The following is a 16,156-nucleotide window of genomic DNA, read 5'->3' on the forward strand; positions in this document are numbered from 1 at the left end:
TAAGAGTATTTTAATGAAAAATTGTAATTGTTTCTTTGTGTGTACGTGTGCGCTCAGTGGATACGCACCATGTCCGAGAGTATGTGAGAGAGTTGATCTTATCCAGTGAGTGAATAACGTGTTTCCCATTTGTTTCTCTTTCACTCTTTTGATTATAAAACAGGAGTAATGACAGAATTTCTAGTTCACTTGAATAATCACTTCACTTCCTACACCAGTATAAATGCCAAGGTTGTCTGTCAGTTTAGAACTGAAGATGTAGATTTCAGTCCAATTCCTGGATTGAATTTAAATCAAACTGAAGTTATTGAACAGTGTGCAGTTTTTTACATTTTAATATGAGAACAGTTATTAGCTTTAAAAAAATCTATTTAAATATGAAGTCTCCATGTTCTGTGTGTTTCTGTGTAAATGAGCAGAACAATTTTGTCTACAACACTTTGTCAATCACGTGTGTTTTCAGTGTCTCACTGCATGAGGACATGAACACATGAACTTCATCTCCAGAGATGCTCTCACTTCACAAGCATTTCACCACTTAATTTGATAAAACTATTGTAAGATACACACAGACTCTCAAAGGTCTTCACTACAACCTCCCAAAAATAAAAGTTTGGTTTAACCTGAAGAAATTATGACAAAAAAATATATTACTATAATACAGTATGTACAATTTTGTGTCTATGTTTTAATTTAATTTGATTTCAATTTTTTTAAATGATTTAAATTGTTAAAGTTTGATATATTCTTTTGATTACCACAAATGATTTATATTTAATTTGTATTAAAGCACAAAATGAAGAAAAATTAAAACAGTTTAGGTCACTTTTTATATTGTAATAAATTATAAAAATTTTATATGAAGCTGTATAAATTCAAATGATTAGACAGAAAGATAATGAAATAAAATGAAAAACATGGAAGTAGCGAAAAAAAAAAATTCCAATCCAATTCCCTGTGGTGTGTGCTAAATTCAATTCAAATTCACACTCATGAATTGTAAGGGAGCCAATTCTTCAGTTCTAAGTTGTGCACGACCCACATAAGTGCAACATGTTAATTCGTTTTTGGCTCAAATAGCACGTAAGAACTTGTTGTAGACAACCTGAGTCCTGTAGACCTGACCCCTGCAGGCTAGCCTTCAATTTGACCCCATGCTGGGACAGGTGAGGCCAAAGGTCATGATCTGCATGGCCAGAGGTGGCCGAAGACACAGGGACAAGGGTTAAGCATGTTCAGTGGAAGTGCACACAGTGACCTGTCACCCAGGTGATCCTTTAACAGCTCTGAAAGCGTTTGTGTGGCCAAAAGAGGGACAACAATTACCAATTAGCAGCTTCATCTCCACCCCCAAAACAAAAGCCAGCAGGAATGCAACTGCTTAAAAGCTACAAAGAAGAATTGGGGGGAGGCGGGATCGAACATTCCTTCCAGCCACACACCCTCCAGCTACATCCAGCCACTGTTCGAGGTGCATCTGTTTTTTGTAGGCCGGGCAAAGAGCGAGCAGTGTGCCTGTCTGTAGTGCAGTGCTCATATTTGTGACGGTGCTGCTCATTTTGAACATAGGAGACATCCCAAACATCTCTCATTCAAAAACAAACAAAGACATGCCCTTCATGTGGCGAGGACGAGTGGAAAAAGAGAGCGGGAGGGAGGACATGCCCTTTCTGGCCTCTTTTTCTCTCTCTCTGTGTCCTGCCCCCTTCCCCTTTAACACAAGGGTTCCTCATTCAACGTCGGTTAAACGTTTTCACAGCCACACAATGCCAGAGCAAGATGGCAGGTGCGAGAGAGACGGAGAGAGAGCATATGAGAGTGAGAAAAGCAGAAAGACAGAAAAAGCAAGAGAGAGAGAGGAGGTCAGCCTATTTGGCACAGTAATCGCTGTGAGCATATTAACAGAGACCCAGGTGTCTGCGCTTGACCCCCGCATGACGGTTCCATTAACCCTGCAGGCTGGCAGGGAGTGTCCAGTAAAAGGGTGTTCCATTCAGCAGCGCTGAGCTGGGTAGGGCCTTGCTCGCCTTCATCACCACCACCACCACCAAAAAGAAGCAAACACTTCCATTCATGTGAACAGCCCCCACTGGACACAAGCATGTTATGAGGGCCACAAGCCACTCTGAAGACCTCCGATATAATACACGCACACCAATACGCATGCACATGCTGCTTTTTTTCTGTACCCAACCAAGTGAGATAAAGACTGGCAGCCTATCTGAGGGGAGGTGGGTGTGAAGGGGAGGGGTGGATGGGGGATTCAGAGTTGTCATTCAGCTGCTGCCAAAGCACACAGTGCACAACGCCACATTGTGCAGGGATTGTTAGCTGTGCTGGGTGCATCTGCTAGACGATTTACATTTCGTACACAAGCATGTTACTACAACACATTTGTTTGTACACATTGGTGCATGTTGTGTTTTGACGTGCAGTAGCCACACATGTGCTCATGCATATGGGACGCGCTCTATCGTTTTGAGTCGGAAGTCGCATAGAGTCATTTGATTGTAAGAAACAAAACCTTGACAACAAGATAGGATTGGCACGAATTATGAATTCATTTCCACCACTTATTTTGTTTGTTTATTTATTTATTTGGACAAAAAATCTTTGCATTCAAATAATGTCAGTTTAATCATAAAATACAAATAACAAATTTGACATTCTGTGACAGGTGTGACATTTCACTGTATTGCTGCACCATTTCAAATGGCAACAAGTAGTGCAAGTGAATCGATCTTTGGTCCTCTTTAATGTATGAACATAAGAGGGCATGTTGAACTTATTGAAATGATCATCTTTCATGTAATTGCCCAGTCAGTGTTCAGTGAAAGACGTCAACAAAATAGCTGTCAGCAACATATCACATGAGATTACAATTACCTCAAAAAGTCATACAATGTCCATAGTTAGTTGGTTAGCTAGTTCGTTAGTTAAAAAAAAAAATATTGGTCAACTAAATTCTGTGGAAAAATTACATTGTTTGGAATAACAACCACCATTTAAATGATTAGAACTCATATTAATTACATCATTAGCAAGGACATTTTCCTTTTTTATTCAGTTCATAAAACTCAAAATGTGTTTCTGGATCAAAACGACTCGAAATAATGAAGCAGATCACATTTGTTAGAGGTTGCTTTACGACACATTTGAATGTTTTAATTATGTTAAACTGAGTTTTTATACATCTAAAGTGAGATTTTGCTTTGTTCTAACATGCCTACACGGCTGTGCACACTTAACATCCTGAGACTGTGGTCAGACAGACCATCATTGTATCAATTAGACAACACCAGTCAAATAAAACCTGAACTTGCCTTTAGGAGACCAAGCGATATGTCACTTCCTATTTGCATCTGTAACAATTGTTTATAACCTGGGAACTTAACGGTACCGTTGCCTTACTAGAGAAGACATTTACTGAACACCGCTTTGTCCATGTTGAACATTCTCTTAGGGCACTGATGTTCAACCTTAATCATGTTCACCCAAGATAACTTCCTCTTTCATAGGCAAATCAAGACATGACATGACCAGGATTTATTTGTAGATATGCCAGCATGACATTTTTGTGGTTAAACTAAGGGAGAGATCAGTATAGAGAAGCCTGAAGCTGGAGCCAGACGCTATATTGACACGATGACAGAGAGCGTACCCACGCTCCATGACAGCTTTCTTTAGTTTAGTTGAATCAGCATTTAGGTGTCAAAACAGTGTGAATGTCACTCAGTGGTGCCCCATCCAAGAAACAAACACCTCGGAAAGCAGCATTTCCTGATCTCAGGTAGATGCAGCCAGGCAGCTTTAGACAACATCTGCTCATTTAGCACCATCGGTACAAATCAGCATAATTCTCATGCTTATGTAAAACTTCTTTGATGACCTCATCACTCCCAATCACCTGCCCTTTGGGACGCAGCGGGCCTCATCCTTCTTTACATTTTCCACTAATGCCTGGGTATTAACTTAAAGACAAGCAGCTCAGCCAGGCTAAATGAACAAACAGAGGTACTCACAGTGGGAACTATATCACACAGTCTGCAGCAAGTTGTGATTTTACACACTGACATGTTTGTAAATGCAAAGATGGCTGTTTTTCTAATTAAACAATGTGGACATAGGTGGAGGGCAAAGTGTTTTTTTTTTTTTTTTAAATAGTACAACACAGAAAAATATTACATTTATTTTGAACTCTGTTGTGTGTTACTATTTTAAAAAGTGAAGATCTATGCATTTCAATTGTATGACAAATGCTCATCAAATTAAATTGAATGGTGTATTCAAATTTGATTATTTAATTCAAGAACTTTAATAATGAAATGTTTTAAACAACATAGTTTAGTAAATGGCAAAACATATACATTTGCTTTTAAAATAATTGAACTAAATTTATATTTACTAAAACTAAACATATTTAAATATACCAAATTTAAAACATTTGTCTAAAGGAATTTCTTGAATGTATTCATAGTACATTTAAAACGTTTCATAAATAAATAGAAACATTAAAAATATCAGAGAACAGTGAAAACATCAAAACGCAGAATTGCAAAAAAAGAAAAAAGAAAAAAAAATCTGTTATTTATCAGCCAATATAGATAAGATAGCCCCACTCACAAACTCACAGAGGAATCAATCTACAAATGACATAGTCATCTCTGCATAGTAAGCCAGGGTGGGAGATAATATTTTAACAATGAAAAAATTACACACTCTATGTTTGTACTGTGCAGTGGACATACATAACCACATCACCTTTTTCAGCCCTTCTTCATTTGGCCTCACCCTCTTATTCAACGTCTCCTACCAGTGAATCCATTGGCCACTCTGATCAGTGTCTCTCAGTACATGAAACTTCCATTAGAGCTAAGGTGAGGGGGGAAAGAAGTGGGATCGGTTGCCACATCCGTGCCTTTTCCCAGATGGACAAAAGCAAAACTGAATAAATATTGCAGAAAAATTGCATATTGAGCAGAATATTGGTGTAGTGTGGAATGCAAACTGATAAACGGTACCTAGCAGAAGCCATTTTCATCTGCATTGTTATACAAGGTCTTCAGCGAACCGGGAACCACCAAGGGACTCATAGACAGCTTCACCTGTACATTCACTTAATGAACGTCATATTATTCCATCATTCCTGTAAATGCACTGAACGGTTCCATCCATTAAGTAGCAGGATTTTGCCTAAGGGAATTTGCTCTGAATATTGAATGATAGCAGCCAGGGCACTTAAATGTTGACATCCTCCATGTAAACCTAGAGGCCAATTTTGAAGCTCAGATTTAGTGTGTGCTTGTCTCTGTGGAGCGATGATGTAGTGGAGCATCAGTAGCCTATCATTAAAAACTCACTCCAGTCCTTTTAAAATGTGTCTCTGACTTGGTGCGGCATTTTCTAATCTTCGTTTGATCAGAGAATCAGTGTGTGTGTGTGTGTGTGTGTCTAAGCAGACCCAATGACATCCTGACACCATGTCTATGAAAAAAAAACGGTTACTGTTGATCAGAGAAAGCCCTGCTCATATCATCTAGAGGTGATCCTGCTCAGGGCAGCTGGGTAATTTTTGGTTTGGCATGAGGGGATTAACAAACCTGGCCAAAACATTCCAGCCTAATTAGCAATGGCTGTCAGATGCATTTACACAAAGATACTGCTACACATCACAGTACGGCGGAAGAACACTGTGTCCTTCTTGGAAGGAAACCAATGTTGTGAACACAAGCACCCAAACCCATCCATCCACCCACACATATACACTTATGCCCACTGTGTCAGATGTTGACGTGAAGATAATGAGAGCTTAAACCTAAGTTTTGCAGGTTCAAGGAAAAATTCTTAAATTCTTTGGCCTATGTATTTTTTCTAGGACTTTTTCCTTTATTTTTAGTGTTCGTAATTTAATTGCTTTTTGCTTTTTTACCAGTGGGAATAGAAACCATGAAGGAAGTTTCTCTCTATAAAGAAAAGTGAACAAAGATTTGTCTCTTCTGTTTGATTTCCTCTGTTGGTTTACCTTGAGATTTTAAAAATGCTTGTGCACAGGGTCACTGGCTAGAAAAACATCGGACTACAATTATGCATAAAGCCTGTGCAAAAACTCTCTCACAACCTTCAGTTCTCATTCTCTCTCTTTATTTCTCTCGAAAACACAAAAACTCATTTGCTTGGTGTCTTACATCTGTCCGCTGTTTTCAGAAAGTGGTACAAGCAAGGCACAATACACTCCAGCCCTTTGAATGCAGAGTGTGTTCTATTGTCCAAATGCATTAGCATTACTTGCTGCGGTTCAAGGTGACTTGCCTTCTTCAGACATTAAGACACCTTTATAAGTAGATGTATAAATGTATTTTATCCCTCTTGAAAGACACCAGAAGATTTGCGCAGTATGGAATCAACTGTTTTTGTGTGAGCACTAACCTTCAGCTAAGTGTGCTAATTTAATTACCTGCTACCTGAATGAATGTGTTTGTGTGGGTATTCCAATCATACTACTATGTGGTCAGCTGATGAAAGAGAGGTTTTAAAGCAAGAATTCTAAAAAAGCACCACATTCCATTAAATCTCATACACATCACACTGCAAATACACAGACACTTTGGGTTGGACCTGCCGAGCAGTATAGCATGCTTGCATCTGGGATTTGTTAGCATAGCCAGTTAGCACAGCATTAGCATATCAGAAGAGGAGTTAATAGCATGCTAATTGGTGTATAAATTAACATCTGACTCACTGTAATGCACTGTGGACTGACTTGTTAATACCAGGTAGATAAAGAAGCACACTAAAGATAAGAACCTGAAAAGGAAGTAGAAAAGAGCCTCTTTTGTCTGACTGTCAGAATTAACAAATATCACACCCTGTCGTCCTTTCTCGATATTTCTTGCAATGTGCCACTCAAAAGTTTGGGGTCATTATGATTTTTGAAAAGAAATTAATACTTTTATTCATCAAGGACACATTCCGTTGATCAAAAGTGACAGTAAAGATTTTTTCCTTGTTTTTTTTTAAAAAAAAAACGATTCTTTTGAATTTTCTGTTCATCAATGTATCCTCGAAGAAATGTGTTCCTGAAAAAAAAGAATGTTTCTTGAGTACCAGAACAACCCATTTAAGTGATTTCTGAAAAACTGTGTGAAGACATTGAAGACTTTAGCGATGGCTACTTAAGATTCAGGACTGCCATCACAGGAATACATAATAAAAATAACATTTAAAATTAAAATAATATTTAAAAATATTACTGTTTTACTGGTGAACATGAGACTTCTTTCAAAAACATAAAAAAAAACATATCGACCCCAAACTATTAAATGGTAGTGTATATGTTAAAAAATATATATGAAGATCATATATCTTGTAAACTTTTTTCCATACCTTCATCATATTTACAATTTTTTAAATGCCTTACGTAAAAAATGGATTGTTTGCCCTTGTCCCAGACACACTTTTACCTTAAAATATGAAAATTAATTAGAAAATAATAATTACATGTCTAAAGCATAAATGACACAAACATTAACTATTTCATTATTTATTGTACAAAAAAGAGTTACATAAATGTTTACACAAATTATGACACAAATATATACTAAGCTTAGCAGTTGGAACTGCATAGCACAGCACTGGAATAGCAGAAGAGGAGCTAATTGGTATAACAATTAACATCTGACCTACTAACAAAAGGTAGATAAAGAAGCATACTTATAAACACTTGGTGGTCAGGAAGCAGAAAGAGCCTATCTGTTAGATAGATTTACCAAATATTATACTCTGTCCTCCATTCTTTTTTAATATATACAGCATACTAATAAAAGAACTAGATGCTTCACATCCACATTTCTTGCAGTTACCAGAAGTTGCATATTGCCGTAATGGATGGTCTATCCAAAAGCACTCACGATAACACACACATACACATACAAAAGTCTGGAAATGTGTAAAATGCCTAATACATGTAATTTAAAAGCACAAATAGGAGTCCTTGGGGTCTGCACATATTGAAAACCACTCCATTTTCCTGTAAAGGTCAGAAGGCTCTAGTGGGTGCTCACATAAGGCAGGATGTGTCAAGGTGAAAGTGTTAATAAACTAGACTGTACTGTTACTCTGAGACTAAGAAACAACACCTGCGTCTCATGGCAACAGAGAAATCATCTGAAGACGTTTAATCAATTCATGTGTTGCAAATACTGTGTCATCAAATGAATCATTCTTCTTCAAAGACCCAAGCAAACATTATTTCTTATTCTCCGTTTTGGGTGAATGTGCATTAAGCTGTGGAATGTCTTGGTCAAAGAAGTGTCAGGCGCTCTCTTTTAAAAACGGCACTGATAAAAACTATTTGTTTATCCAGACTTCTTGCTGTGAAATGTAAATTTTTGTAATTAAATTTCTTATCTTGTCTTGGTAAGGAAAAAGGATAAAAGTCATGATAATGAACAGGATGCGTATTTATGAGTGTTAGTGTGGGGGCCTCGCTGAATTGCCATCATAGTGAGGGCTGGGCTTCTGCCTGGGCTAATTAGCATGAACAACTTTATATGGTGCCTGTGGCAGGGGCCCCGATAAGAGGGTCCCACACACGGCCCCATACAAATCCTCTGCCTTATCTCCATCTCCTCAGAACAACCAGTTTCAGCCCAATTTCATTCTAATCTTCAGCATAAACAATAGCGATATTTCATCAGCACTGAAGACAGAAGAAGAGAATGGGGGAAAGAAAATAGAGGGAAAGATTGAGGGACGATAAGACTTTCCTCTTACTCTCACCTCTTTTATAACACTTTCCATATTCACACGTAGCAAAGTCTGTATTATGCATTTAAGTCCTCTCTATTTGCATCACACAATATCGTTCAGAGATTAATTTAAACCATCGCTCATCAATTTTGTTTATTGGTAGGTGAGCTGTGTTGGGAAAATCAAGTGATTATAATGCTTGAATTCCCATGATTCCACAAAAAAAAAAAAACTCATATGTGTGATTAATTTCATTCTAATGTACAGATGTCCCGTCTTCATTCTCTATCCTGTGTTGTGATTATCAGCCTCACTGATGGATGAGGATATACTATAGCTCTCCACTGAATGAGAAATGAAGTTGATTTAATCAGTGGTGCTGAGCTGAACCACACACACACACACACACACACACTGGTGGATGAGGATAACCTCCTTAACCCTGTTAACTCTTCCATCACCCCGGCTCACTCCTCTACAGTCCCCTTTGGAGATCCTGCACACAAACATTTCGCAACATACAGCTTGACCTGAGAAATGAACTGCAATATTTTACTATAATTTATTTTGTTATACATCTACAGACATTCATTGCACACAAAGGAGCTCTAAAGCAATATCATACGATGTGTCATGAACTTATGACAGCATTGCTCCTGGATTGAATAAGACACAAACTCATTTTGATGAATCTACCCTAAAACAAGATTACAAAGAAAGGATCATGTTTGATTGTCTTACAATCATCATCATCATGAAACAAGTCTCTACAGTCAGGGATCATTTGCATGGCATACACAGAAATCAGGCCAATGCGTAATCTCATAAATCACACCTTACAAAACATGTCTGAAACACACCTAGCTTTAGCTGTGTTGTATTTCTTAAATGTCAAGAAACTGCAAAGTCTTGAGCAAGTCGGGTCACCTTTTATATATTTAGTGAGAATTTGGTACATTTTGGTGTATTTTATCATGCTCAGTAGTTTCTTAATATCATTAACATCTCTTTTATTAAATTACTTTCTTGTAATCACTACAATGTGTCATACATTGTAACATTATTTCAGTACCATAAATCTATGAAAGATCTTGAAAGGAAAGCGAACTTTTCTAAGTAATTGTTAAGTTTTGTAATTGTTTTATATCAACTGTAATTTACCAGAAGATTATATGGAAAGTGTAAAACTGAGAAATATTTAAATTTTTAAAGATATGTTTGTTATATAAAAGGTGCATTAAAATTGTTTTGGAAATGTATTATTGTTTATTATGCATACATTTTGTTGTCTTAGCTTTGTCCCAGACCCAGACTTTCAGTGTTAAAACATGAAAATCCATCTTTAAAAATATTAATTATTATGTTTAAAATGATCAAAGCAAAGTCTGAAGCAAACACAAATCAATTTGATATTTATTGTGTGAAAATGATTTATATAATTTATTACACAAATTATGACAAAAAAGACAAAAATCACATAATTGCCCTGTGATAAAGTAAGTGTAGAGATTTTATTGATTTCTAATATGTGCAGAAATAATTAAGCGTGGTTTAGAGAGGTTCGTCCTGTTGTACTGTCTGACAGCTTGGGTGTATTTGTTTGTATGTGCTCATGTTGTCATGAATGTTCTCACAAATATGAAGATGTAAATAGTTATTACCTCAGTATAAAAATAATAGAAGTAGAAAGTCCCCAATATGACAGAAAAATTAATGTATGTGTGTGTTTGTTTTGAGGATGAAGAAAGGGGGTCAGAAAAGGGTATATTCCCACGACAGTGAGAGAGACACAGACAGTTAGATGACTTACAGTAAAAGCGAGATGAAATCCTCACCAGTCCCTCTGTATCACATCAGGAAAAAGTTCCACACACGCTCCTGCCAGGAAAGGTAGAATATCATGCACACACACATGCAAGCACACACAGATACTGAGTTCAGTAAGCAATAGAGCACACTGCACGAAACACATTAATTCAAGAGTTTGTCTAAATTGCAGAAATATATTGACATTTATCATAAAATGAAATAAATGGCTGATGGTTGATTACATTGTTTACCTGAAGTTTTAAAATTAATTGCACATTACTATTATTTAGATTTTGATAAAGATTTCTATAAAGTGCAACTCACTTTGCAGGTAAATGTCAAACGTCCTCTGTTTAGACAGAGCAGCACAGTGTTTATCGATTTATTATTCTGTGTATTAGAAGTAGAACACCAGATTTTAAACAGCTCTGGTTTTATTGCACCTGTAATTAAAATAATGCTGTTTAAATAGTAATATTCAGCTTGGAGAATAAAAGGGAAAGTCATGGTGTGATTCCTCCCCCAAACCCTTTCTGCACTTGCTGGAGAAAATTACAACCTGGCTGCACACTTAATATTTCATCCTTAAGCAAGTATGACAAGCTCTCTTTGTGTCTCTCTCCCACTCACACCCTCCCTCCTCTCTCTCTCGTCTCACTTGCTTAGCATTAGTAAGCACACCATGCTTTGTCATGTGATGGATATGAGAAGTGAACAATCAAATAAATAAATAAATAATGTTACTCAAAAAAGAAGGAAAGAAAGAAAGAATCAATGATGTCATCTAAGGAAAAGACCTCAGCGTTCCCTCTGTCCTGAAGACAGAGCAAAACAGGATCACTCATTGCCAGAGAGTGATGTCTCGAAGCGCCGCGCACACTTCAGACAGAGTTGCATCACCGCGTTTGTTTTGGCAAATTCTAGGTCCCTAACATGTCATCTCAGATCACTAAACATACTCCTGTGTATCTAACCACGGGCGAGACACGTAAATGCATATCATTTTAGATCAGGGGAAAGTTAACACACCATCATAACATTTCTCAAGTTTGTACAGAGCTTAATATTTAAAGTTAAGATGACGAATTCATTGTTACTGAATGTAGTAATGGAAATAAAGAAAATGCAATATCGAAGTTTAACCTGTGAACAAATTCAGTGCAACATGGCCTGTACAGTAAATGGCAATTAATGAATTAATAAATGAGGCATTTATATAGTTAAGAGGATGAAAATTATATAGTTTCAATGAAAATAAAAATAAAAATTCTGTCATCATTTACTCACCCTAATGTCTTTCCAAACCTGTGCGACTTTCTTACTTCTGTGGAGCACAAAAGGATATATTTTGAAGAATGTTTCTGTTTTTGTTTGTAAAGTGAAAGTCAGTGGAGTCCAAAATAATACAAATATATGGAAAAATATACCTAAATGACAAACTATAAACTAAAAAAGAAAAGAAAAAAAAATTAAAAACCCTAAAACACAAAGCAATGAATTCAAAATTTGAAAAGTCAAAATACAGGTAAAACAATTGTAAAGATAGATAGATAGATAGATAGATAGATAGATAGATAGATAGATAGATAGATAGATAGATAGATAGATAGATAGATAGATAGATAGATGGTTATGGAATGTAGTCATAGAAATCACAACATCAAGATACAGACACAATATGCCTAGAGAGGTACATTAAGAAATAATACAAGCACTGGCCACATACATGCACAAGCACGCACAAGCACAAAATGGTGTACAAAGGTATATCACTGTCCTGCACACACAGGGCAGCGGCATTGATCATATAATTTACTCTTGTCTATTAGCCAGCAATGATATTGATCAAATAATTCCTTCTGCCGAATCTGGACTCTGGCAAATTGTTAAAACGTTTCTGCCACATTTAAGCATATACTGTAATGGCCTGGCCATCGATTGCAGCTCCCATTCTCTTTTTGCATGTAAACAACTCCCTTTCAGTGGTGCTGAGCACACATGGTGCATGGCATATCTGTGTGTTCGTCAAATTCTGAAATTAAGTAATTCAAGTGGCCTTCTCATCCCACTACTCAGAATAGAAACAAATTGCTAGCGCTCACTCCTGAGGTAATTTCCCAACGATTTGAAGATTACGCCGGCTGAAAGGCAATTTGACCCCATTTTCCTTCTGCTCTGCTTTTTGATTTCCTGTGAGCCCCTAGCCTGAGGCTGAATGATAGAACACCTTTACTTAATATTACACTACTGTACTAAGAATGCACAATGGACACCGCTGCAACAGCACTGTACACATAAACTCAAAGTGCACCTTACACCAGTATTGTTAAAGGGAAAGTTTAACCAAAAATAAAAATGTTGTCATCATTTACTCATCCTCATGTCTTTCCAAATGACTTTCTTACTTCTGCAGGGCACAAAAGAAGTTATTCTGAGGAATGTTTCTGTTTTTATCTGTACAATGAAAGTCAGAGGGGTCCAAAACAATACTCAATCAATCATTTTATTTGTAGTAATAAAAACAAGTTGACGTGTGCTGTACATCATCATCAAACATACATAAAACATACATCAAAATATCAAAACAATCAGAAATACAATAATACATAATGGTGTTAACCCCTTAACTGTCAACTGTAAATATTTTACATAACAGATTTTACTTTAAAATTGCTAAAAAAGTAAAGCTTTATGTCTAAATAAGTTATGTTCCAAATTTGAAGTTGATATGAAAAAAATGAGGTTCCTGTGAGATTTTATTTAGGGGGTTATATCACAAACAGCCACCGGGTGCCATCAAAACTCCAGTGAATTTTTTTGATGCAGTTTCCTGTCACAAATGTCTAGATTTCTCTATCGATATTACTATTATATGTTCCATACACCAAATATGGAATCCTGAGACTCAGACCTTTCCAATTATATGTTTTATGTCAAGATAATAAAAAGTTGTAATTGTAAAAAACCATAATGCATTTTGTAATATGACACTTGACACCTCCTGCTAAGGGGGAGGAGACTGCCAAAAGATTTTAAAGTACCATTTCCATGTTAATGCAATGTCCGATTTCAAAATGGTTTTCAGAGGATGAATATTAGGCTTCTAAGCTTTCAAACGATATATATGTTATGATGATTACTAAAATATTTGATAGAGAAAAAGGACAACAAAATAAAAGAGTGCCAAGCATCCCACAGGTGGGACAGTGACAGTTAAGAGTTAATGGGTAAAATATTTTAATGTAGCTATATTTAAAATGATACATTCAATTTATAAGCCAATTCAAATAAATAATATTTAAATTTATTCCACTTATTTTGTGTTTCACATAGGAAAGAAAGTCATACAGATTTGAAACAACATTAAGGTGAGTAAATTTTATTTTCTGTTATCCTTGTAAAAAAACATGAGCACGAAAACAAAATAAAAACATGTTTGTAAACTGAAAATGAATGAATAAATAAATAAATAAATAACACAGCTGGAAATAACTGAAGCTAAATATATTTTCATGTTGTGGAAATAACTGAAGCTAAATGTATTTTAATGTTTTTTAATTGTTTACAAATATATATATATATATTTATGTGTATTATTTAATTTTGGATTTAGTTTTTGTTTTTTATATAAATTTGTTTTTCCTAGTAAAAACTCTGAGAAAAACCAAAAACTACACTAAAGAAAACAAAACTAATCTGATGAATTTAGAAAAACAGAAATGTAAACTAAAAGCTCACAGTAACTCAGCCTTATACTTCATTCTGCTATATATCCAGCATTTTCTGAAAAGGCTTGTTGCCATCGCCTTTGGCCTGACTGCAGGCTAAAGAATGCATATGATCTTGTCAATTAGTCAATATATAAAAGAAATGCTTTCTACAAATGCGTATATGCATGTATGTACGGTACTGTAACCTTCGTCTCAATGAATAACAAGAATTGTAGAAAACACAAAACACTATTGCTATGCACACCAACTTCACAGCAGAGCCTCACTTCACTGACAGAAGAATAAATGAAAAAAGCAGTAGTGTCTCGATCACACGCTGCACACACACATGTTGTGCGCACAGCTCCAGTCAGGTCTGTGAAAAGCGTGCTCAAGACTGCAGCTGGTGGCACAAAAGGCGGCGATGCAGGGAAGTGACACCTCCTGTCACCACGGTGACCCTTCTTGACTCACGGCTGACAACCCCATCAAGCAGCCTTGCTGATAAAGCGCTCTCTGGCTCCCCCCTTCACGCCTGCGACCTGATCCTCTGCGAAGGGCTTAAGGAAAGCAAGGCTAGGAACGAACATCGGGAGAGACAGAGATATAGCAGGGGGTGTGGAATGGAGTGTGATAGGGAGGAAGCAGTTGAGGGAGGAACCCAGGCACGGGACGGACTGGGAAAGAGAGGGAGGGTGCGTTCAGGTTAGATCTAAGTGCGAGTGACATTGCATCAACTCACTATCACATCTCCTCCACGCTGGTGTCCATCAGCTGTCCACCCCGCTAACGTCCTTGACACACAAACACTCCACAGGCCTGTTACATACATACACATATACATGCCACTGTTTGAAGCTCATCCCTGGCCTGTCATCTACCCTGCAAGAGAGGTGACAAAAAAGGATGTCATCAAAATGTGCAGCGGGTTCTTAGGCTAGGTCAATCTGACGGTGCAATGAGCAGCCCACACCCCCTTCAGCGCCCTCCCCCCGGCACAAACAAACACGCAGGCTGCACCGTACCCATCAATATTTATGCAAAACGGGAGAGCACCTCCAAGAGTGCTTTGATTTGCATGTAATAAATAAATGAAAAGAGCCGGTGAGGTTTCTCCACCACAATCTGCAGACAGGGGCGATGACGGAGGTGAGCTGGGTGAATTCATGTAGAATAGTCATGGAGGTTAAGAGAACATGAAAATGAGATTGTGTATTGTTTAAGAACGGCATTAAATAATGGAAATAAATAGGTAAATAAATAAATACCATCGACTTCCTTACAGCTGGTTTGTTGAGATAATTGATTTTCAAATAGTCTGAAGATGCGCGATGCGGGCGATGACAGCCGCCGCGGAGACCGCCGGTGACGAGCACGCTAATTCTGAGTTGTCTCAGTTTAATTAGAACAGCAACTGGCCTTCGACACGGCCTCTTTCCTACGAAAATTAAAACAGCCCAGTGATTTATCAGGCAGAGACGATGAATTTGTCATGTCGTAGCGCGTCTCCTTTCTGGTGTAGCCTACTCGATTAGATGGGAGAGCCGACGACGTGTCCTTCTGTCACAGATAACTAGAGGTAGCTACCGCGGGCCAATGCAATGAATGGGCTGCATTACCTGCTTAAATTTGAATTGACAATGCAATTTGTATGTTTTCTGTTTCATTTACACAATCGGCCCGCGGGCATCAATGAGCGCTCTCCGACATAACCATCATTAGAGGAGAAAATTATAGCAGTGATGTTATGTGCTGGTTACATGCCGATAGAAATGTTTATCATGTTACAGAGGGCTTTAAAGCTGATTCTTTAACCTTCTTGTTGATCTTAACTAAAATGTCAGGTTGTCAGATTATCATTCGTATTAATAATGTCTCCCTGTGATGAA

At 37.2% G+C, this 16,156-nt stretch overlaps 1 long non-coding RNA gene across 1 annotated transcript; it reads right to left on the bottom strand.

Moving 5' to 3' along the window:
- Window positions 1–7,551: 7,551 nt before the first annotated feature.
- LOC122147206 lies at window positions 7,552–15,789 on the bottom strand. Its single transcript, XR_006161487.1, has 5 exons — window positions 15,010–15,789; window positions 11,845–11,881; window positions 10,559–10,626; window positions 9,181–9,244; window positions 7,552–9,092 (listed from the first exon to the last, which is right to left on the bottom strand). It is a non-coding gene; the product is annotated as an uncharacterized LOC122147206 (long non-coding RNA).
- Between the last annotated feature and the right edge of the window lie 367 nt (window positions 15,790–16,156).

Source organism: Cyprinus carpio, chromosome A13 (genome assembly GCF_018340385.1).
Source record: "Cyprinus carpio isolate SPL01 chromosome A13, ASM1834038v1, whole genome shotgun sequence".
Taxonomy (NCBI): Eukaryota; Metazoa; Chordata; class Actinopteri; order Cypriniformes; family Cyprinidae; genus Cyprinus; species Cyprinus carpio.